Below are 24,833 nucleotides of genomic sequence, written 5' to 3' on the forward strand. Positions count from 1 at the left end.
ACTCCTAATAATTCTACAATGGGTAGCTAGATCTTTCCTGGGGAAGCGGGGCTGGGGAAGAGGAGAGAGAAGCCACAGTCCAGCCCTGGCGCGTTGAGGCAGGTGGCCTCTCAGCGCTTGCTTGCCTACCACCTGAACAACAGTGCACACCTTCCCGTTCCCAGGGCCGCCTGTGGTCAGCTGAATGGCAACGACATCTGGGCCAGGAAGAGGTCAAGGAGGTTCCCAATGGTCCCCGGGGGCATTTACAGCTCCAAATCAGGTAAATCTTATTTCATTATTGACAAAATTTTTCATGAAAGTGAGCAAACACAGCCCTGACCTAATGGGTACAAGGAAAGGGGAAAAGTCAAGAAAAAATAATACAGACCAAGTGATTGCTAGAGGAGCTAGAATGGGAGAGTTTAAAAAAAAAAAAGAAAAGGAATTAAATAAATAAAATATCATCCTTCATGCTACAGTGGGGCTGTGGCCTGGGGATGGAACTGGAAACTTCATGTGGTGAGTTCTAATGGGATGTGGGTTGGGCCAAAATATATTTGTCTCCAAGAAATACATATTTCAAAATGCTAAGCTTCACTTTTTTTTCTTCTTTAAAGTAAATAACCAGGAAAATGCCAGGCTTGATTCTTTCTTGAATGGGACCCTGGATATGTCTTATGAAGGGAAAACCCTTGCTAGCTTGACCCATGCTAGCAGTTGCCTGGTAGGTCCATCCAGCTACGCTTTAACCATCCACTGTGAATAATCTCTGCCCTCACAGCATCCAGGATCATGTCCAAACCTCCCTTCCCCATCCCCCACCCGCACATGATGTGCTTCCTTTTTTTCAAAGGAGCAGTCATATTGGAAGAAGTACAGGGCACCAAAAAAGTTTTTCTGTTCCAGTAGTCAAATCTCTGAGCCCACAGAAATGTTTCTCTGACTACCACATTTTCCTTAGCTCTTCCAGGCTCCATCCCTCTAAGCAAACATTCCCTCTACATTTAGACTCCTTCTAACACTGAGTATAATGTCATGGAAAGAAGCATTGACAACCTGGGTTTTAGTGGTTTTGCTGTTCACTTCCTCAGGGTTAAACATCCCAGACTTTGTTTTCTCATCTTTATTCAATACAATCTATTGAGTATAGTTCCTGTGGAGAATCAAATGGGATAATACACAAAAGTATGTTAATAAATGCAACAAACAAGTATTCATTAACTGCCTGATGTGTGCTTGACATTGAGAAATAGGATGTTGAGGCACAGCCTTTGACCTTGAGGAGTTTATAACCTAGCCAAAGAGGTAAACAGAGAAATAGATAGTTGTCATGTAATGTGTGGAGACTGGTTTGTGTTTGTTTCTTTTGCTTTTTTTTTTTCTTGTTATCTGTAGCAAACTCATAACACGTTCCAAATCCTATCCCTACTGCCATTTATTCCTTTTCCCTTTTTGGGCCTCAGATTTCCAATTTGCCAAGTAAATGAGTGTCTAGATAATTTGTTAACCAAAACAGAACACTTCTGAAAGTCAGAACTGTTTGTGTGTTAATCGTTCAGTCGTGTCCGATTCTTTGTGATCCCATGGACTGTAGCCCACCAGGCTCTTCTGTCCATGGGATTTTCCAGGCAGGAATACTACAGTGAGTTGCTATGCCCTTCTCCAGGGGATCTTCCCAACCCAGGGATCGAACCTGGGTCTCCTGAATTGCAGGTAGATTCTCTTACTGTCTGAGCCACCAGGGAAGCCCCAAAAGTGAGAGGAGGTGCTATTACGCCAGAGCAACTATGCCAGAACAAAGATCCCAGGCAACCAGAGATTATAGTCACACTACAGAAGAGTGAGGACAGGCATTCAGCACTGTCTGAGGCCTATTGTAGTTCTTACAGTTCGTGGTCTTACAGTGATTTCCGCAAGTCTTTCTCTCAGCCCCAGGTAACATGTTTCCTCTCTGGCTGTGCTCATCGGCATGGCTGATTGTCAGAAATATACGGTGAGCTCAACCTTAGCAATCCCTGGAAATCTTGGTTGCTGCCCTCACAGATCAAATCCTTTGTGAGTCAAACCGCATCATATTTTTTTTTGCGGTCACATCAGCTGTTGGAGCCTAGCTGCTTCGTGGGCCTAGGAAACTAAATGAAAATAAACACAAACAACAGAGGTCATGGTACTGTGGGATGTTGAGCTTTTGGAGTGTATTTTTCCCTATCTCAGATACTTTTTATATTAATCTCTGCTCCCAAAATAGGAAGCCTTGTGCTCACACAGATGAGCAAGTTTCCAGACAACATAGATGTTTGACAATACCCACCCACTGTGAGCTTTAGCAGGCCTAAGATGGATAAGAGGAGAGGATTAGTGAGCTGATTTTGTATATACCCTCCCCCCACTCTCCAGCCTCCTCACAATTTTACTCCCGAAAAGGGAGTAAAATTTCCCTTCTCAACAATTTTATCCGCTTGGGATAAAATCTTAAAAGTTTCTTTATTTCTTTTTTTTTCCTAAATTATGTAGCAAAACTATTTCTGCCACAGCGTAGGGAAATTGAGGTACAGATGAGACACAGGAGAGTTCTTGACAACCATTTACACACAGGCTTACACAATTTGCACGAAATGATTTGAGATTAGTGAGAGAATCTCTAATATTTTCAGGCTTTATGCTGCATGTCTTCCCAGAATTAGACAGTTGCTTCCCTGGTGGCTCAGTAGGTAAAGAATCCACCTGCAATGCAGACCTCCTGCAATACTGGAGACCCAGATTTGATCCCTGGGTTGGGAATGTCCCTTGAAAAAATAAATAGCAACCCACTCCAGTATTCTTGCTATGAAATCCCATGGAGAGCAGAGCCTGGCAAGCTACAGTCCATGGGGTCACAAGACATGGGGTCGGACATGACTTGGCAACTAAACCACCACCACCATGTTGCATATCTTCCCAGAATTAGACATTTTAACATAATGTTAAAATGAAGGTAATGCGGCTGTTCTAACCATGCTACTGCTAAGTCGCTTCAGTCGTGTCCGACTCTGTGCGACCCCATAGACGGCAGCCCACCAGGCTCCCCCATCCCTGGGATTCTCCAACCATGCCTCTTCCCAAATGCATACACACGATCCACATGAATATCTTCTGTCAGAAAGTTGTAGGGCCTCAGGAGTCACGTGGTCCTGGAGGCCTTTTTTTCTAGCTAAAAAGCTTCATTTCCTGATGGATAAGCCCCAAGGATTGCAGAAACAGATTCTGGAGGAGGTCTCACCATCCTGGCAGGCAGCATAGGGTTGCACCCTAATTGCTTTCATCTGTATCATAAAGCAGCCCATTTTGGTGACTCAGTTATGGAATAAGAATTTATGCAGAAGGAACTAGGTTGGGTGTTCAGGAGGTGACTGCAGGGTGAGAGGTGAAGAGACAATGCAGTGATATATTTACCAAATTCTTCCTGAACCTGAAAGAACTTAGAGAAGGTGCACTCAAAGGACAGCTACCACCCCAAGTCCAGTGGAATGTAGAATCTTTTCCTTCTCATTCTTCACAGCTAGCCTATGCCATGCATCCTCCTCTGGGGCCTGGAACACCTTTCTAAAGGCCCATCTCAGCTAGCTATCTTCAGACATGCATAGGAAGACCTGGAAATCACCAATCCTGGTTCAAATGGAGTTGTTACTATAATCATACCTTTTACCTACCTACTTTATCAGAAAGCTGGATGATCAATACTTGGTGATACTGCACAGAATGAAATGGAAGTGAAAGTTAGCATGATTTGGTCTGACAGGGACAAGGGGATGGGATTCCTTGGCTATTTCTTGATGCATTTTTCTGAAGTAAGCTTTACTTCTACCCATGCCCCATGCTTTGTATCCCTCTCCAGGAGCCTGCTGGTCTTAATTTAGTAAGTAGGTCTTATGATTCTTAATCCAAAGGCTTCAGATTCCATATGGCATGTTTGAAAGGAAGGCATGCACATTATCTCAAATTCTTTTCGCTTTGCGTTTTAAAATGTCATCTTCAAGATCAAAAGTGAAAGCTCTGTTCTTATACTGAGCCCAGCCCAGCTGTCCTGTGGGGTCCAGGGAACCCCTGCTAGGCTGTGCAAATTTTGTCACTTCCCAGTTCCCACCCTATTTTGCCCTTCAAGTATAGACATGATGCTGTTGACTCACTACAGTTAGGAAAGTTGATTTGAGGTTTTCAGCATAACTTAGTGAGTGTCGAGTGAGCATCTATTATGTCCCAGTCTCTGCTTTTAAGTTTAGCAATAGTTTTCAGTTCAGGAAAGAGTAGCTGGGCCAACAAGATGAAGAAAGTGCATTTTCAGGAATAATATTTTCTGAGGCATGTTTAAATAAGTGATGTGTACATAATTGGAAAATAGCATGCAAACAACATGTAACAAGGCAAGTGAGTCATATGGAAGCGTCAGATCCTAGAGGAAGGAGCTGTTAATTCCTCCTGGGGTATCAGAGAGGACTGGTCTGGTATTTAAACACTCAGAGAGTTTGAACTGAGCTTTACATATTAATTCAAACATGAATTCCACTGCCATTTACCAAATGGCTGTTGAGTGACAGATAGTGCAGATTTAAGCAATGTCCTTGTCACCAGGAAACTCATGACCTATCTGGTGAGTCAGATAAATAATGATTATTGTAAAATAAAGAAAAATGGTTTTGGACTGGTAGTGATAGTAACAGCACCCCCAGCTCTTTCAAAAAGAGCTTACTATGTGCTAGGTACCATTCACTGACTACTCTTCAACTCATTATTTAATTATAATTTAAAATCATACCGTACACTGGTATCTAAAATAGGTTTACACAAAGGGAAACTTGTTCAGAATTGCCTTTCTAGTCACTGGGATAACCAAAATCTGAACTCTTGAATCCATGTATGTTAGACTCCAAAGTTAATAGACCCTTAACTATCAAAGAAGAGATGAGTGGAGGGAACAATGTAAAGCAAGAGAACAAAATTGGGGAAGACACAGGAGAAGGAAATTACACCACAGGGTCAAGATGGGGCACTTCCTTTGGAACTTACTCTGCCTTGAAGTATTGTAAGGCTGGGTTGGTAGGATTGTGGTGTTGTTCAGTTGCTAATTCGCGTCAGATTCTTTGTGACCCCATGGACTGCAGCATGCCAGGCTTCCCTGTCCTTCACTACCTCAAACCCATGTTCATTGAGTCGAAGATGCTGTCTAACAATCTCATCCTCCTTGGCCCCCTTCTCCTTTTGCCTTCAATCTTCCTCAGTATCAGGGTCATTTCCAGTGAATTGACTCTTTGCATCAGGTGGCCAAAGTATTGGAGCTTCAGCTTCAGCAGCAGATTTCCAATAAATATTCAGGGTTGATTTTCATTAGGATTGACTGGTTTCACCTCCTTGTAGACCAACGGACTCTCAAGAATCTTCTCCAGCACCACAGTTCAAAAGCATCAATTCTTCAGTGCTCAGACTTCCTTATGGCTCAAATCTCACATCCCTACATGACTACTGGAAAAAAAAAATCATAGCTTTGACTATACGAAAATTTGTCGACAAAGTAATATCTCTGCTTTCTAATATGCTGTCTAGGTTTCATACCTTTCCTTCCAAGGAGCAAGTGTCTTTGAATTTCATGGTTGCAGTCATCATCTGCAGTGATTTTAGAGCCCAAGAAAATAAAATCTGTCACTGTTTCCATTTTTTCCACTTCTATTTGCCATGAAGTGATGGGACTGGATGCCATGATCTTAGTTTTTTGAATGATGAGTTTCTAGCCAGCTTTTTCATTCTCCTCTTTCACTCTCATCAAGAGGCTCTTTAGTTTCTCTTCACTTTCTGACATCAGTGTGGTATCTTCTGCATGTCTAAGGCTGTTGAAATTTCTTCCAGAAATCTTTATTCCATCTTGTGGTTCATCCAGCCTGGCATTTTGTATGATGTACTCTGCACAGAAATTAAATAAGCAGGGTGATAATATACAACCTTGGCCTACTCCTTTCCCAGTTTTGAACCAGTCTGTTGTTACACATCTGGTTCTAACAGTTGCTTCTTGTCCTGCATACAGGTTTCTCAGGAGGCAGGTAAGGTGGTTGGATATCCCATCTCTTTAAGAATTTTCCATAATTTGTTGTGATCCACACAGCCAAAGGCTTTAGCAAAGTCAGTGAAGCAGAAACAGGTGATTTTCTGGAATTCTCTTGTTTTCTTTATGATCTAGCAAATGTTGGCAATTTGATCTCTGGAATTTTCTAAACTCAGTTTGTATATCTGGAAGTTTTTAGTTCATGTATTGTTGAAACCTATCTTGAAGGACTTTTAGCATAATCTTGATAGCATGTGAAATAAGCACAATTATAGGGTAGTTTGAATATGCCTTGGCATTGACTTTCTTTGGGATTACAGTGAAAACTGACCCTTTTTCCAGTCCTGTGGCCCCTGCCAAGTTTTCCAAATTTGCTGACATATTGAGTGCAACACTTTAACAGTGTCATCTTTTAGGATTTTAAAAGCTCAGCTGGAATCCCATCTAGCTTTGTTCATAGTAATGCTTCCTAAGGTCCATTTGACGTCACACTGTAGGATAGCTGGCTCTAGCTGAGTGACCATAACATGGTGGTTATTGGGGTGATTAAGACCTTTTTTATAGTTCTTCTCCTTATTCTTGCCACCTCCTCTAAATCTCTTCTGGTTCTGTTAGGTCCTTTCCATTTCTGTCCTTTACTGTGCCCATCCTTGCATGAAATATTCCCTTGACATCTCCAGATTTTCTTGAAGAGATCACTAGTCTCTCCAATTCTTTGTTTTCCTCTGTTTCTTGAACTGTCCACTTGTGAAGTCCTTCTTCTCTCCTCTTGCTATTCTCGGGTGTATTTTCCCCCTTTCTCCCGGCCTTTCACTTCACTTCTTCCTCAGCCATTTGTAAAGCCTCTTTAGAAAACCACTTTGTCTTCATAGGGTAGGGTTTGATATTGAGATGCTTACATAACTAAGAAGTCTAGTTTTTATTCTGTAAACTGAGTACCTTCAGGTACCCACAGTGGTTTTACATAGAATGTAATATGACAGAGGACTTCCCTGGTGGCTCAGATGGTAAAGAATCCACTTGCAATGTGGGAGACCTGGGTTCAATCCCTGGGTTGGGAAGATCCCCCGAAGAAGAGAACGGCTACCTGTTCCAGTATTCTGGCCTAGAGAATTCCAAGGACGGAGGAATCTGTCAAGATATGGTCCATGGGGTCGCAAAGAGTCAAACATGGCTAAGCGAATTTCACTGACTGAATATAAGACAGCCCAATTTCATGGATTTAGAAAAGGCAGAGGAACCACAGATCAAATTGCCAACATTCATTGGATCATGGAGAAATCAAAAGAATTCCAGAAAATCACCTACTTCTGCCTCATTGACTACACTAAAGCCTTTGACTGTGTGGATCACAGCAAACTGTGGAAAATACTTAAAGATATGGGAATATCAGACCACCTTACCTGCCTCCTGCAGAACCTGTATGCAAGTGAAGAAGAAACAGTTAGAACTGTACATGGAATAACAGACTGGTTCCAAATTGGGAAAGGAGTACATCAAGACTGTATATTGTCATCCTGCTTATTTAACTTATATGCAGAGTACATCATGGGAAATGCTGGGCTGGATGAAGAACAGGCTGGAATCAAAATTGCTTGCAGAAACATCAATAACCTCAGATATGCAGATGACACCACCGTTAGAGAAACTAAAAGAGCCTCTTGATGAAAATGGAAGAGGAGAGTGAAAAAGCTGGCTTGAAACTCAACATTTAAAAAACAAAGATCAGGACATCTGGTCCCATCACTTCATGGCAAATAGTTGGGGAAATAAGGGAAACAGTGACCGACTATTTTCTTGGGCTCCAAAATCACTGAGGATGGTGAGTGCAGCCATGAATTAAAAGACTCTTGCTTCTTGGAAGAAAAGCTGTGACCAACTTAGACAGCATATTAAAAAACAGAGAGATTATGTGCCAACAAAGGTCCATATATTCAAAGCTATGACTTTTCCAGAAGTCATGTATAGATATGAGAGTTGGACCATTAAGAAGGCTGAGTGCCCAAGAATTGATGCTTTTGTACTGTGTTGTTGGAGAAGACTCTTGAAAGACCCTTGGACTACAAGATCAAATCAGTTAATTCTAAAGAAAATTAATCCTGAATATTCTTTGAAGGGACTGATGCTGAGGCTGAAGCTCCAATACTTTGGCCACTTGATATGAAGAGCCGACTCATTGGAAAAGACACTGATGCTGTGAAAGATTGAAGGCAGGAGGAGAAGGGGACAACAGAGGGTGAGCTGGTTAAATAGCATCACAGACTCAATGGACGTGAGTTTGAGCAAGCTCTGGGCGACTGTGAGGGACAGGGAAGCCTCATGTGCTGCATGGGGTTTCAAAGAGTTGGACATGACTGACCAACTGAACAACAGCTTCATAGAAGTATTGTTACCAGACCAAATCTGGGTTCCCTCACCCAACACACAGCAAAGCCAATCTACTGACAGTAGACCGTGGTAAAGAAAATCAGGATTTATGACAGGGTGCCAAGCAAGGAGAATGATCAGCCTATGCTCAAAAGATCTATTCCCCAGTGGCTTTCAAGAAATGTTTTTAAAAGGCAGTATCAGAGGTGTGGGTTGCAAGGTGTTTGATCAGTCCATGGACATTATTTCGACTTGCTGGTGGTGCAGTAACAGAGTCTCAACCATCAACCTCTGGTTCCAATTGGTCTTGGGTCTGTGTGCTCGTGTTCAGTAGTTTCATCTGGTGAGGTTCTGGCTTTTGTGGAAACAGCTTAGGAATGCGCATCAGACACCCCTGTCTGTGCCACGCAGGGAGGACGGAAGGCCCGCGGCTCTGCTCTGCGCATCAGACACCCCTGTCTGTGCCACGCAGGGAGGACGGAAGGCCCGCGGCTCTGCTCTGCGCATCAGACACCCCTGTCTGTGCCACGCAGGGAGGACGGAAGGCCCGCGGCTCTGCTCTGCGCATCAGACACCCCTGTCTGTGCCACGCAGGGAGGACGGAAGGCCCGCGGCTCTGCTCTGCACATCAGACACCCCTGTCTGTGCCACGCAGGGAGGACTGAAGGCCCGCGGCTCTGCTCTGCGCATCAGACACCCCTGTCTGTGCCACGCAGGGAGGACTGAAGGCCAGCGGCTCTGCTCTGCGCCTGACCGAGCGCCTAAACTGTCCCTGCCCTCCTGACCCAGCGGCTGCAGCTTGTTACGTGCTCTTCTGTTCTCCAGTCATTGAACCTGGAGCCAAGGAAGCCTAAGTACAAAGTAAAGCATTTTATTTTAAGAGACAGAAGTTACAGGTGTGAGAGAAGGGAGGGTGGGGCTCCTATACCCAAGAGCATCCGAAAGGCTCACACTAAGATTCAATATCTTTGGATAGAAAACAAAGATGAAGATGGGCTTTCTGGATCACCTGAACTACATTTTTTAAGTATGTGGTGAAGGTTAGCGGGGTCTGTGATTTTTAAATTATTTTATTTTTTGAATAGATATAAATGTCTCACCTAGAATTTATCTTTAGTTGCTATGAACCCAAATGTGCAAAGGGCAAGGCAACGTCTTTATTTTTATAGAATGCTGCTTAATCCCTCGGAGAAGGCAATGGCAAGCCACTCCAGTACTCTTGCCTAGAAAATCCCATGGAGGGAGGAGCCTGGTAGGCTGCAGTCCGTGGTGTCGCTAAGGGTCGGACACAACTGAGCGACTTCACTTTCACTTTTCACTTTCCACTTTCACACATTGGAGAAGGAAATGGCAACCCACTCCAGTGTTCTTGCCTGGAGAATCCCAGGGACGGGGGAGCCTGGTGGGCTTCCGTCTATGGGGTCACACAGAGTTGGCCACGACTGAAGTGACTTAGCAGCAGCAGCAGCAGCTTAATCCCTATATAACAGAAACTGTAGCCTTAATCAATGTGCAGACAGACATTTTAGGTTTCAGTTCATTCAAATTAAAATTGACACCCTTTTTTACATTCAGTTCAGTTCAGTCGCTCAGTCGTGTCCGACTCTCCGCGACCCCATGAATCACAGCACGCCAGGCCTCCCTGTCCATCACCAACTCCCGGAGTTCACTCAAACTCATGTCCACAGAGTCGGTGATGCCATCCAGCCATCTCATTCTCCGTTGTCCCCTTCTCCTCCCGCCCCCAACCTTTCCCAAAATCAGAGTCTTTTTCCAGTGAGTCAACTCATTTACATTCAGTTCAGTTCAGTTCAGTCGCTTAGTCGTGTCCGACTCTTTGCGACCCCATGAACCACAGCACGCCAGGCCTCCCTGTCTATCACCAACTCCCGGAGTTCACTCAAACTCATGTCCATCGAGTCGGTGTGGATCTAAATTCAGAGGAGCTTTTAAAACACAAAGGAACTTCTCATCAGCTATCTATTTTACACATATGGGCTTCCCTGGTAGCTCAGCTGGTAAAGAATACACCTGCAATGCAGGAGACTCTGGTTCAATTCCTGGGTCAGGAAGATTCCCCTGGAGGAGAGATAGGCTACCCACTCCAGTATTCTTGGGCTTCCCTGATGGCTCAGTCAGTAAAGAATCCACCTGCAATGAGGCAGATCTGGGTTCGAGTCCTTGGTTGAGGAGATCCCCTGGAGAAGGAAATGGCAGCCCACTCCAGTGTTCTTGCCTGGAAAATCCCCATGGACAGAGGAGCCTGGTGGGCTACAGTCCACGGGGTTGCAAAGGGTGGGACGCGACTGAGCGACTGAGCACAGCGCAACGTGGCTCAGTGTGTGCGTGTCGCTACTGCTGTCTCCACTTACCCAACTCAACTCCCACTGTGTCCACAAGGCCATTCTCTATATCTGAGTCTCCAGAAATCAGTGCAACATTGTAGCACAAAGGAACGGAGATAAAAGTGGGGAGGAGAGTATTTGAACACCAGTCATTTGTATCTGGCCCGTATTCTCCAGCCATTGATGATAAACTGCACCATTCTCAGCCCATCACCTTCCTACAGCCCCCCTTTAGCCCTTTGCTCCCCTGAGAGTTTCAAGTGTTTTCCCACATCATTCTAAGGCCATACAAGACTTGGGGGCCTAGCTTAGATGTTCCTAGACCTTGCTGATTTTCCCAGAGCCCAAGCAGGAAGCAAAGACAAATCCCTTTTCTCATTGACCCCTCCCAAGACTAGGAGTCAATCCAAAGGGATGAGACAATGCAGAGCCCTCTGGACCCAGCTCCAGCTCTCTCTCTGCTAGTCCCACCTGCCTAACCTCCTGAACTTAGAAGCTCTTTATCCAGACTCTTGCAGTGGTAGAAATGTTTTGGAGGAAAACTGGTTCTGCGTAATGGCATATTCTTCCAGATCTCTCTCATCCTAGTATAACCTGGACCAAGGCTTTTGAGCTTAACAGCTATGAATTTGATGAATGATGTCCACCTGCCTGAATAAAACACATGTTCGAGAGAAAGCATACATGAAAACATGTGTGTTAGCATTTTACAAATTTCTCTCCACACTATAAGAACCTTGGTGTGAGCTTTAGTGCCTTGGAGAAACTGATTTGAATTGACTTTTTAACCAAGCAGAAATTTGATCTATGTAGCCAGGCATTTTTCAAGATGGGAAATTCACAAATCCACTTGATGTTTTCTTTTGTTCCCCAACAAGGGTCTCATCTATGATCAAAGCCTTAAAAAATAAAAATCAGCAACTGGCATATCCTTGAAGGTATAATTAGCTACCATAGTAACTATAAATTATAATCTTTATTTGACTTTCCAGACAACCTAAATAAGATGCCATCACATTCCCCCTACAATTAATACTCCCTGAAGAAATATCTCAGTGTCATGATCTATTGCTAAATTTGGAGTATGGAGGCAAAAATTTGGTCATTTCTACAAGCAGTTGCAGTGGTAGCAAATTCAATGAATTCAGCAAAATACATGGATGCATGGCTTGGGTTAGCAAGATGAACTGACTAGGCGCTTATGAACCTGACAGTTAAATACTAGTTGAAGAAGTTTTATTAATACTTTGACTGACAAAAATGTATATAACAAAAAGGAATATTTTTATTACTATAGCTCAGTTAACTGATACAGTGAATTATGAACCCAAAGGTTCATCCTGTATGACTTTTAGAACATTTACTGGCAACTTGCAGTGGAATATCATAAAGATGTTCTTCTTATCCATTCATAATAATAATTTAGAAGTAGATTCAGTACTCTCATTTTATACAAGTAGAAACCCAGCTTCTAAAATATGGAAAGAATTGTCCGGGGTCAACCATGCTAGTAAAAGACCCATAGTTCAACTCTGGTCTGTATCTGACTAAAGTAGGGCAAATGTTTCCTCATTTTCTTTTCTTGAAACTAACTCTGTACACTGAATGGTACCATGACACAGACTCACTGATGAACGCTTCATCCTGAAGACTGATAATTCTTCTCTCTAAGAATTCTGGGTCACCTGCAGGAACAAGCTTACTTAGCTATCAAGGAAAAGAGACACCTTGGCTGTGCCCTTGTTTCCATTTATTTTCCCTACCCTCTACCTGCCTGATCTTCTTTTATTTCAAGAAGAAATGGAAAGAAATGAAGAAAAAAAATACTGAACACATACTATATTCCAAATGCTTGCAACAATTTTACAAGCTGTGTATGATTATTCTGTACTTTGTAGTATGAAAAGCTAGAGCCTAGGGGCTTCCTTGGTGGCTCAGATGGTAAAGAGTCCACCTGCAATGCAGAGACCTGGGTTTGATCCCTGGGTCAGAAAGATCCCTTAGAAAAGGAAATGGCAAGCCACTCCAGTATTTTTGCCCAGAGAATTACATGGATAGAGGGGCCGGGCTGCCTACAGTCCATGGGGTCACAAAGAGCCACACACAACTTAGTGACTAAGCACACACACTCAGAGTGGTTAAAAATGTATTCAGTACTAAAATTTTTAAAATGTATGCTTAATAATGTCAAAAACAAATCCAAAACTGTGCAAGTTCATATATTTAAAATGTAGAGCAGAGACTCAAACCCAGATTTATCTTGTTTCAAAAAAACCTTTTCTCCTTGCAGAGGTTTATTTATTTAACAAGTATTTATTGAGGGCCTCTATGTAGCAGAGCTGGATATAAATTAGTAAATAAAATAGACATAGTCTTGCCCTCACAGAGCTTACCATCAAGTAGAGAAGACAGATAATAGCAAATTAATAATAGTATAATATATACTGCTATTAAAAAGAATAACCAGGAAGTCTCCCTAGAAATTAAATATATGAAATATAATATATAATCTTTTATATTTATGCTAATTCAAAGAAGATACTAGGAGAAGTTGTTCTCTCTAAGAAAAGAGGCAGTTAAGCTGAGGACTGGAGTATGGAGAAACAGGCCAGGGACAGTGTGAGGATGCTATCCCAGGCAGAGACGAGAGTGTGTGAAAGGCCCAGGACTGTAAAGATCTTGATGGGTTTCAGGGACAGAGAGAACTTTTGTTCAACTGGAGAAAAGATTCTTTGGAGAAGGTCATGGACTAAGTTGCAGATACAGGCAGCAACAGGTTATACAGGGAATCCAGGTTATATTATTAAATTTGGATTTTATTCTAGATTTAGTGAACAGTCAGGGAAATGATAGGTTCTGATTTCTTTTTTTAAATAGGTTACTCTGGCTTTGCCATGGTGACAGTTCTGAAGGAAAAGTAAGTGATTATGGCTTATCCAGAAAAGCCACAGTTGAGGCTTGTGCTAGCAAGGGAAAATGAGTGTGTGTCTGTGAGTGTGTGTTGCACAAGTAATGGGGATGTGTATATATGGACACCAAGCAGGTTTACAGTAAACTCAATAGTAAAACTAGAGTAAAAAGCTATGGAGGAAGAAGAGTCAGGACTTGCGTGGTCTGGCCTAGAGTCACAGGAGGAACAGGCCAATTTGCAGGTTTCTGATGAGAGGAGCTACCCCACGTCCAACAGGCAGTGGCTGCGCGGGCGCAGGAGGGCCGAGAGGAGCGACTCCGCGTTCAAGGTCAGGAGGGGCGTCCTTGAGGAGATACCCCTCATCCAAGGTAAGGTACAGCGGCTGCACTTTGCTGGAGCGGCTGTGAAGAGATTTTCCACAACCAAGATAAGAGAAACCCAAATAAGACGGTAGACATTGGGAGGGGGCATCAGAGGGCAGACACACTGAAATCATAATCACAGGAAACTAGCCTATCTGATCACATGGACCACAGCCGAATGTGGTCCACTGGAGAAGGGAATGGCAAACCACTTCAGTATACTTGCCTTGAGAACCCCATGAACAGTAACAAAGGGCAAAATGATAGGATACTGAATGAGGAATTCCCCAGGTCGGTAGGTGCCCAGTATGCTACTGGAGCTCAGTGGAGAAATAACTATAGAAGGAATAAAGGGATGGAGCAAAAGCAAAACCAATACCCAGCTGTGGATGTGACCAGTGATAGAAGCAAGGTCCAGTGCTGTAAGAGCAATATTGCATAGGATCCTGGAATGTTAGGTCCATGAATCAAGGCAAATTGGAAGTGGTCAAACAGGAGATGGCAAGAGTGAACGTCGACATTCTAGGAATCAGTGAATTAAAATGGACTGGAATGGGTGAATTTAACTCGGATGACCATTATATCTACTACTGTGGGTACGAATCCCTTAGAAGAAATGGAGTAGCCATCATGGTCAACAAAAGAGTCTGAAATGCAGTACTTGGATGCAATCTTAAAAATGACAGAATGATTTCTGTTCGTTTCCAAGGCAAACCATTCAATATTACAGTAATCCAGGCCTATGCCCCAACCAGTAATGCTGAAGAAGCCGAAGTTAATCGGTTCTATGAAGACCTACAAGACCTTTTAGAACTAACACCCAAAAAAGATGTCCTTTTCATTCTAGGGGACTGGAATGCAAAAGTAGGAAGTCAAGAAACACCTGGAGTAACAGGCAAATTTGGCCTTGGAGCACGGAATGAAGCAGGGCAAAGGCTAATAGAGTTTTGTCAAGAGAACGCACTGGTCATAGCAAACACCCTCTTCCAACAACACAAGAGAAGACTCTACACATGGACATCACCAGATGGTCAACACCGAAATCAGATTGATTATATTCTTTGCAGCCAAAGATGGAGAAGCTGTATACAGTAAGCAAAACCAAGACCAGGAGCTGACTGTGGCTCAGATCATGAACTCCTTATTGCCAAATTCAGACTTAAATTGAAGAAAGTAGGGAAAACCACTAGACCATTCAGATATGACCTAAATCAAATCCCTTATGATTATACAGTGGAAGTGAGAAATAGATTTAAGGGACTCGATCTGATAGATAGAGTGCCTGATGAACTCTGGACAGAGGTTCGTGACATTGTACAGGAGACAGGGACCAAGACCATCCCCATGGAAAGGAAATGCAAAAAAGCAAAGTGGCTGTCTGACGAGGCCTTACAAATAGCTGTGAAAAGAAGAAAAGCGAAAAGCAAAGGACAAAAGGTAAGATATAAGCATCTGAATGCAGAGTTCCAAAGAATAGCAAGGAGAGATAAGAAAGCCTTCCTCAGTGATCAATGCAAAAAAATAGAGGAAAATAACAGAATAGGAAAAACAAGAGACCTCTTCAAGAAAATTAGAGATTCCAAGGGAACATTTCATGCAAAGATGGGCTCGATAAAGGACAGAAATGGTATGGACCTAACAAAAGCAGAAGATATTAAGAAGAGGTGGCAAGAATACACAGAAGAACTGTACAAAAAAGATCTTCATGACCAAGATAGTCATGATAACGTGATCACTGACCTAGAGCCAGACATCTTGGAATGTGAAGTCAAGTGGGCCTTAGAAAGCATCACTACGAACAAAGCTAGTGGAGGTGATGGAATTCCAGTTGAGCTATTTCAAGTCTTGAAAGATGATGCTGTGAAAGTGCTGCACTCAATATGCCAGCAAATTTGGAAAACTCAGCAGTGGCCACAGGACTGGAAAAGGTCAGTCTTCATTCCAATCCCAAAAGGTAATGCCAAAGAATGCTCAAACAACCACACAATTGCACTCATCTCACATGCTAGTAAAGTCATGCTCAAAATTCTCCAAGCTAGGCTTCAGCAATATGTGAACCATGAACTCCCAGATGTTCAAGCAGGTTTTAGAAAAGGCAGAGGAACCAGAGATCAAATTGCCAACATCTGCTGGATCATGGAGAAAGCAAGAGAGTTCCAGAAAAACATCTATTTCTGCTTCATTGACTATGCCAAAGCCTTTGACTGTGTGGATCACAATAAACTGTGGAACATTCTGAAAGAGATGGGAATCCCAGACCACCTGACCTGCCTCTTGAGAAACCTGTATGCAGGTCAGGAAGCAACAGTTAGAACTGGACATGGAACAACAGACTGGTTCCAAATAGGAAAAGGTGTACGTCAAGGTTGTATTTTGTCACCTTGCTTATTTAACTTATATGCAGAGTACATCATGAGGAACACTGGGCTGGAAGAAGCACAAGCTGGAATCAAGATTGCTGGGAGAAATATCAATAACCTCAGATATGCAGATGACACTACCCTTATGGCAGAAAGTGAAGAGAAACTCAAAAGCCTCTTGATGAAAGTGAAAGAGGAGAGTGAAAAGGTTGGTTTGAAGCTCAACATTCAGAAAACAAAGGTCATGGCATCTGGTCCCATCACTTCATGGGAAATAGATGGGAAAACAGTGGAAACAGTGTCAGACTTTATTTTTTTGGGCTCCAAAATCACTGCAGATGCTGATTGCAGCCATGAAATTAAAAGACGCTTGCTCCTTGGAAGGAAAGTTATGACTAACCTTGATAGTATATTAAAAAAACAGGGACATTACTTTGCCAACAAAGGTCCATCTAGTCAAGGCAATGGTTTTTCCCGTGGTCATGTATGGATGTGAGAGTTGGACTGTGAAGAAGGCTGATGGCCGAAGAATCGATGCTTTTGAACTGTGGTGTTGGAGAAGACTCTTGAGAGTCCCTTATACTGCAAGGAGATCCAACCAGTCCATTCTAAAGGAGATCAATCCTGGATGTTCATTGGAGGGACTGATGCTAAAGCTGAAACTGCAATACTTTGGCCACCTCATGCGACGAGTTGACTCACTGGAAAAGACTCTGATGCTGGGAAAGGTTGGGGGCGGGAGGAGAAGGGGACGACGGAGAATGAGATGGCTGGATGGCATCACCGACTCTGTGGACATGAGTTTGAGTGTACTCCGGGAGTTGGTGATGGACAGGGAGGCCTGGCGTGCTGTGATTCATGGGGTCGCGGAGAGTCGGACACGACTGAGCGACTGAACTGAACTGAACTGAACTGATGAGCAGTGGGTCCCACCATGTGGTGGTGCCAGGATTGAGACAATGCAGGTGAGGGAGACAGACATATTTGGGGGAAATATAGAATTTGCCCTTGGACAAATGGGATTTGAGACAGCAAGGAGACTATTGGTCATATGAATTTGGAGCTCAAAAGAGAAGTTTGAGCAGGAGACACAAATTCCTGACCCATCAGTTTGCAGTTGCTGCTGTTCAGTTGCTAAGTCTTGATTCTTCAGCTTGTTGATGTCATTTCAAATAGTAGGAATGGATAAGTTTACCAAAAAAGAATTTAGAGGGATAGATAGCCTACAACATAGCTATGAAGTATTCTTATGATATTGAAGAGGAGAGTTGGGGAAAAGGGTTTTGGATGTAGGATTAGTGGCTGGTAGTGAGAAACAGTGAGTCTGGGGAATGGGGCGGATCACCCACGTGGGTGTTGAAGTCAACAAAAATGGTGAGTAAACTCTAATAAATAGGAGCAACATGAAACAGAGCTCTTTTGAAATATAATATATGAGATGGTCAGATAAATGATAGCAACTTGGAGAGTGTATCTGCAGGAAGGAAACCCCGAACACACAGAATGCTTTGCATGAGAGAGTAGAAGTAAATTTAAAAGTTGGAACGGGGAGCAGGGAAGTATGGGCCTTGCCTTTCTATCCTAACATATATGTAAGAGTTGAAAAACAAACAAAAAGCAGTCTCTGCTTGCAAGGACTTTGGGCTGACTCTGCTGGTTCTTTAACTAACAGCCATTTCTCCACCCTTCCCTTTTGCTTAAAAATCCCAGTCATGTATCCAGTACTAGGGGGTTAAGGAGTTAATAAAGATGACAAAGTCATTACTGTTCCTCTCGCCAACATATTTTTCATGATCTCTTTTTGTAGCTAAAGGAAAGTTGTAATATAGTTATGGTCAAAGGACATTCATTCAGCAAAATGTATTTTTGAACACCCCTTTGCCTATCGACCTGGTTCTAGGTGCTGAGGATACAGCTGTGAACAAAACTTACAAAACTCATGCTCTTACAGAGTTTACATTCTGATGAGAGGAGGCTGGCAAGAAACAAATAAGTACATATTTCAAATGATATTAAGTGCTTTTTAAAAAGACATGGAGGACTTCCCTGGTGGTGCAGTAGATAAGAATCTGCCTTGATCTGCCTGGCAATGCAGGGGACACAAGGTTCTGTCCCTGGTTTGGGAAGATTTCACATGCCTCAAGGCAACTGAGTCCACATGCCACAACTCCTGAAGCCCACGTGCCTAGAGCCTGGCTCCACAACAAGAGAAGCCAGAGCTCGCTGCAACCAGAGAAAGTCTGTGCAAAACAGTGAAGACCCAGCACAGCCAAAAATATACAAGAAAAGATATGGAGGAGGATACTTTATCTGGGTGTGGCTGTATTAGAAAGCTGGTCAGATATAAGTGGAAATCTGCTGGGAGGCTTCTGGAGAAGTTGTCTTATCAAAAGTTGATTGTAAGAGACGCGTTCATTGTCATCTTCCCTTTCTCCTTATTTTTGCTCAGATGCAGATATGATACCTGGGGCTATAGTAGCCACTGTGTGACTATGGAGCAATAAACATGAGAACAAAGTGTTAGTCCCATAAGGTTTACAGAGGGAAAAGAGAGAAACAGTATGAGCATCATTAAGATGTTGCCCCAAACTAGACAAAAAACAAAATATAGACCAATGGAACAAGTTAGAAAGCCCTGAAATAAACCCATGCACCTATGCGCATCTTATTTTTGACAAAGGAGGCAAAAATATACAATGAGGCAAAGACAGCCTCTTCAGTAAATGGTGCTGGGGAAACTGGACAGCTACATGTAAAAGAATGAAATTAGAGCACTTCCTAACACCACACACAAAGATAAACTCAAAATGGATTAAAGACCTAAATGTAAGACCAGAAACAATACAACTCTTATAGGAAAACATAGGCAGAACACTTGATGACATAAATCAAAACAAGATCCTCTATGACCTACCTTCTAGAATAATGGAAATAAAAACAAAAGTAAACAATAAAAACAAAACCTGATTCGGAGCAGGCAATGGCACCCCACTCTAGTACTCTTACCTAGAAAATCCCATGGACGGAGGAGCCTGGTGGGCTGCAGTCCATGGGGTCGCAAAGAGTCAGACACGACTGAGCGACTTCACTTTCACTTTTCACTTTCATGCATTGGAGAAGAAAATGGCAACCCACTCCAGGGTTCTTGCCTTGAGAATCCCAGGGACGGCGGAGCCTGATGGGCTGCTGTCTATGGGGTCTCACTGAGTCGGACACGACTGAAGCGACTGAAGCAGAAGCAGAAGGAACTGATTAAAAGCTTTTTTACAGCAAAGGAAACTATAATGGGAGATAATAATAGCAAATGAAACAACTGACAAAGGATTAATTTTCAAAATATACAAGCAGATGACACAACTCGATACCAGAAAAACAAACAACCCTATCAAAAAATGAACAGAGACATTTTTCCAAAGAAGACATACAGATGGATAACAAACACATGAAAGGATGCTCAACATCACTCATTATTAGAGAAATGCAAATCGAAACTATGATGAGATACCGCCTCACACCAGTCAGAATGACCCTCATTAAAAAGTCTACAAACAACAAAGACTAGAGCGGGTGTGGAGAAAAGGGAACGCTCTTGCACTGTTGTTGGGAATGTAAATTGATACAGCCACTATGGAAGATGATATGGAGATTCCTTAAAAAACGAGGCATAAAAACACCATATGACCCAGCAATCCCACTGCCAGGCGTATACCCTGAGGAAACCAAAATTGAGAAAGACACATGTGTCCCATTGTTCACTGCAGCACTATTTACAATAGCTAGAACATGGAAGCAACCTAGATGTCCATCAACAGATGAATGGATAAAGAAGTTGTGGGAAATATATACGGAATGGTATATTACTCAGCCATAAAAAGGAACACATTTGTGTCCGCTCTAATGAGGTGGATGAACCTAGAACCTATTATACAGAGTGAAAAGTCAGTCAGAAAAAGAAAGATAAATATCATATTCTAATACATATATACAGAATCTAGAAAAAAGGTACTGAGGAATTTATTTGCAGGGCAGCAGTGGAGAAACAGATATAGCGAATAGACTTACGGACATGGGGAGAGGGGAGGAGAGCGCGAGGTGTACAGAGAGAGTAACATGGAAACTTACACTACCATATGTAAAACAGAGAGCCAACGGGAATTTGCTGTATGGCTCAGGAAACTCAAACGGGGCTCTGAATCAACCTAGAGGAGTGGAATGGGGAGGAAAATGGGAGGAAGGCTCAAAAGGGAGGGGATAAATGTATATCTATGGCTAATTCATGTTGAAGTTTGACAGAAAACAAGAAAACTCTGTAAAGCAATCCTTCAATTGAAAAATAAACTTCTTTAAAAAGCAAAAAAAAAAAAAAAAAAGATGTTGCCCCATACTAAAAAACAGCTTTCTTTAGACTTCTTGTTATGTGAGATAATTAAATGTTTTTATTGCATAAGGCACTGTAAGTCATTCTTCTATGTGCAGCTGGAAGTATCTTAACTATTAGAGAGATATATCAGAAGCAATGTCATCTGGAGAAAACCAAGATCCAGTTAAGACAAAGGGCTGAGTGAATGCTTAAAGGATAAGTTGAGGATTCTGGAAATTACTGATCATAGAGCAGGAAAACACAGGTTAGAATTTGAGAAGGATGTGAAGGTGAGCTCTGGTTTAGTGTATTAGTTATATATTGCTGTATAACAAAGTACTCAAAACATGATGACTTAAACATTAAGCATTTATTATCCCCTAAGGTCTGTGTTCCAGAAATTCAGGAGTGGCTTACCTGGATGGTACCGGCTCAGCGTTTCTCATGTGGCTGCAGTTAAGATGATGGCTGGTGCTGCAGGCATCGGAAGGCTTGGCCAGGGCTTCTAAGGTTCTTGGAAGGATCATTCACTTGCATCTTGGCAGAAGACCTCAATCCTTACCATGTTTGCCTCTCCATAGAGTTCTTTGACTATCCTCACATGGCAGGTTGCTTCTTCCCAAAGCAAGCAATTCAAGAAAGCAAGATGAAAGCCTTTCTTTGGAAGTCACATGCCATCATTTTTCAATGTCTTTTTGGTCTAACAGCTTGGCTCTATTTAGTGTGCAAGGTGACTATACAAAGGCGTGGGTCACTAGGAGGTTTTCTTAGGAACTGTGAGAGTCAAATCATGAGATTCACAGAGTAGATGAAGGTGAAATTTTGAATGATCATGAATAAGAGAGGAGACTTAGATTTCTGATGATGAATGAGGCAACTCAGGATGTTAAGGCACGATGGGACTGGTCCTAATAATCTCTTTGAGGAAACTGGCAATCAGTTCCAGTGCTATTATATTGAACATGTCATGGGATGAAGTCTTTCTGGCAAGTGTTTTTTCAGGAGGCTCATGGTAAAGAGAGTACTTATGAATGACTGCTTCTCAAGGATTCCCTGGTGGCTAAGACAGTAAGGAATCTGCCTGCAATAGGTTTGATCCCTGGGTTGGGAAGATCCCCTGGAGAAGGGAATGGCTGCCCACTCTAGTATTCTTGTCTGGAGAATTCCATAGATAGAAGAGCCTGGTAACTTACAGTCCATGGGGTTGCAAAGAATCAGACATGATTGAGAAACTAACACGTTCACTTTCTCAAGACGTCACTGGGTAGTATGGCTAAGTGAGGTGTTTGAAGGTACGAAAATAGAGGAACAGCAGACTGAAACTTCAGTTCCATTCTAATTCTAGCTATACCAGCCTCTTCCCCAGCTGGAAACTGGACAGCCATTATTGTTCTTAGTTCTTCCAGCAAAACCCCACCTCATTTCCCTTTAATTCCATTCTAAAAACCCATTTCTAAACCCTTTAACTTCTTTCTTGACACAACCAGTGTCTTTTTCTTCACCACAAAGCCACCACTAATCAGTAATTTGAATCAGCTGATGTCAGAATGACTTAATTGTGTCAGGATTCTTGATAGTGTTAGGATCCATTGAAACCCTAACGAAAGATATTTTATTGTTATTATTAAGAAGGAAATGCAAAGAAACTCCCCTTTTTATGGGAAACATGAAAGCTTCATGGATTGAGGAATTCAATAAATAAAGACGGGGGGATTAAGGACAAGTCAACTTTTCAAAAGGATAAAGTATATAGTTTCCGAAACATTCATTTCTGGGTATAGGCTGAAGACAAATATCTTTTGCTTGTAATTTGTTTTAGCAAAATTCCAGGATTTAATTATTAGTTTGGTGAGTGACCACACCAGAGCATTTAGTGTAACATGACAGGCTCTGAAGAGAGTAGTCAGTAATTTGAAACAGTAACCATGTGTTTTGTCTAAAAAATTAATACCTGTAGCATGATTGGAGTGGCATGATTCCACCAATCAAATGTAGAAAAAAAAAACTTCATGGTATTAATACAGGCAGCTACTGTTCTGGCTTACGGCAAACATAACAGATGCTTTTTGTTAACTGTTTTCTGTATGCCATTGCTACAGATGCATTGTCTCATTTCAACTTCTTGACCACTATTTGAGCTAGATAACAACCAACAGAGTTAATATTTATAGAACACCTACTCTGCTTCACAAATTTTTACATGTATTGTCTCACTCACACCTCATAATATTACTTCTGTGTTAAAGGTGAACAAAAAGGAGGATTGGAAAGTCTAACTAATATCAACAAAATAATGAGGCAAGATTTAAACTGACGCTTGTGTAACTCTGTTGTTCATACGCTTAACAGCTATTCTTTAAAAAGGTAGTAAAACCTAACATTCTGACCGAGTTTGAGGAAGCCGAAGATTATGGACTGGATATGGTGAAAATTTTAATTCCACATGTTTAAAAAAATTTAGTTCCATTACATCATGTTTAAGAATAAACGGGGCCTCCTCCTACTGGACTTATCAATAGAGGTCCTCAAGGATTTATTTTACTGATTAGCTAAATGGACTTGTAATTGTATAGATAGTTTTAAAGAGCTTGAAAATAGCTTGTTAGAAATAGAGCAATAACTAGAGCCAAATTACAGAATTTTTACAACAACAGAGCCTGCAATATGGACATTAAGGCAGTAGACACCATTGTGTTGCCTGCTCAACAACAATTCATCACACCTTTCTCCTTTGTTAACAGTTGAACTATCCACCCTCCTCCTCTTCACCTGCAGGTCAAGTCATGCAGGTGAAGTGAGCTCAAGTCCCACCTAAGGGCTGAAAATCATGATGAAACTAAGCCAGAAATAGTGACGCAACCCTCTTGTCTGTAGATGGCTTGCACATGGACACAGAGCACAATCCTCGCCAAACATGAATAACAGGTTGCACAGGGACTTCTGGGAAGGGTTTTGTCCTTTGTTGACTTAGGAAGTCACTTAGGAAGGCACATAGGAAGGATGCTATTCTCTTCTCCACTGGTCTGTGGAAGATGCCTAGAACTGCTTCAACTTTATGATAATGAGGGGAGTTGGGCAAGCACCAAGGATGACAGAGAGAAAAATAGGGAAATAAATACTAGGGTCATGATGATTTCAAGCTATTAACTCACTGACCCCACTAGCCCTACCTCAGAACTTCTTGCTCTGTGAGATAAGACATCTTCTGGGTTAAAGCTGAAAAGTGAGGAAGCAAGCTACAGCTCAAAGCTTCTTAACCAATGGATTTATCACCCCTATGATCCTGAGAAGGAAAATGGAGCTCAAGAAAACTAAGTGCTTTCATAGTTCACACCCAGTACATGACGGAGCAGGATTCGTATCTATGTCCGCTGGGTGTCAGAGCCTGTAGTTCACTGTAATATACCAGCTCTCGTTCTTCCTTCTGTAGCTTCTGTTTGTGTTGCAAAATCCCTTTTTCACTGAGACAGTTGAGGGCTGAAAGTCTGCATCCACACATGCAGGAGGGAACATGGTGATGAGTAAGGAGTCTTTCTAGGTACCCACATGACACTTTACCAGCATACATACACAAACAACTTTTCTTTTCTTCAGTGTGAGAGATTAAAATGAAAGTGTTAGTCATGCAGTCACGTCCAACTCTTTGTAATCTCATGGACTGTGGGCCGCCAGACTCCTCTGTCCATGGAATTCTCCAAGCAAGGATACTGGAGTGGGTAGCCATCCCCTTCTCCAGGGGATCTTCGTGACCCAGGGATCAAACCTGCATCTCCTACATTGCAGGCAGATTCTTTACCATCCGCCCTAGAGAAAGGCATGGCAACCAACTCCAGTATCCTTGCCTGGAGAATTCCATGGACAGAGGAGCCTGGTGGGCTAAAGCCCATGGGCTCCCAAAGAGTTAGACATAACTGAGGGACTAACACTTTCACCTTTTTCAGAGATTAAAATGCCTTGATGACCTGCCATTACTTATAGGATAAACTCAAGATTTTTCTTAATGATGTCTATAAAGAGCTATCAATCTGGCCTCTGCTTTCCTATTTGCTTCTTATTTTGCTTCTCAGACAGTCTCA

This window comes from Moschus berezovskii, chromosome 20, assembly GCF_049115385.1.
Source record: "Moschus berezovskii isolate FMDL1 chromosome 20, NW_MosBer_1.0, whole genome shotgun sequence".
Lineage (NCBI taxonomy): Eukaryota > Metazoa > Chordata > Mammalia > Artiodactyla > Moschidae > Moschus > Moschus berezovskii.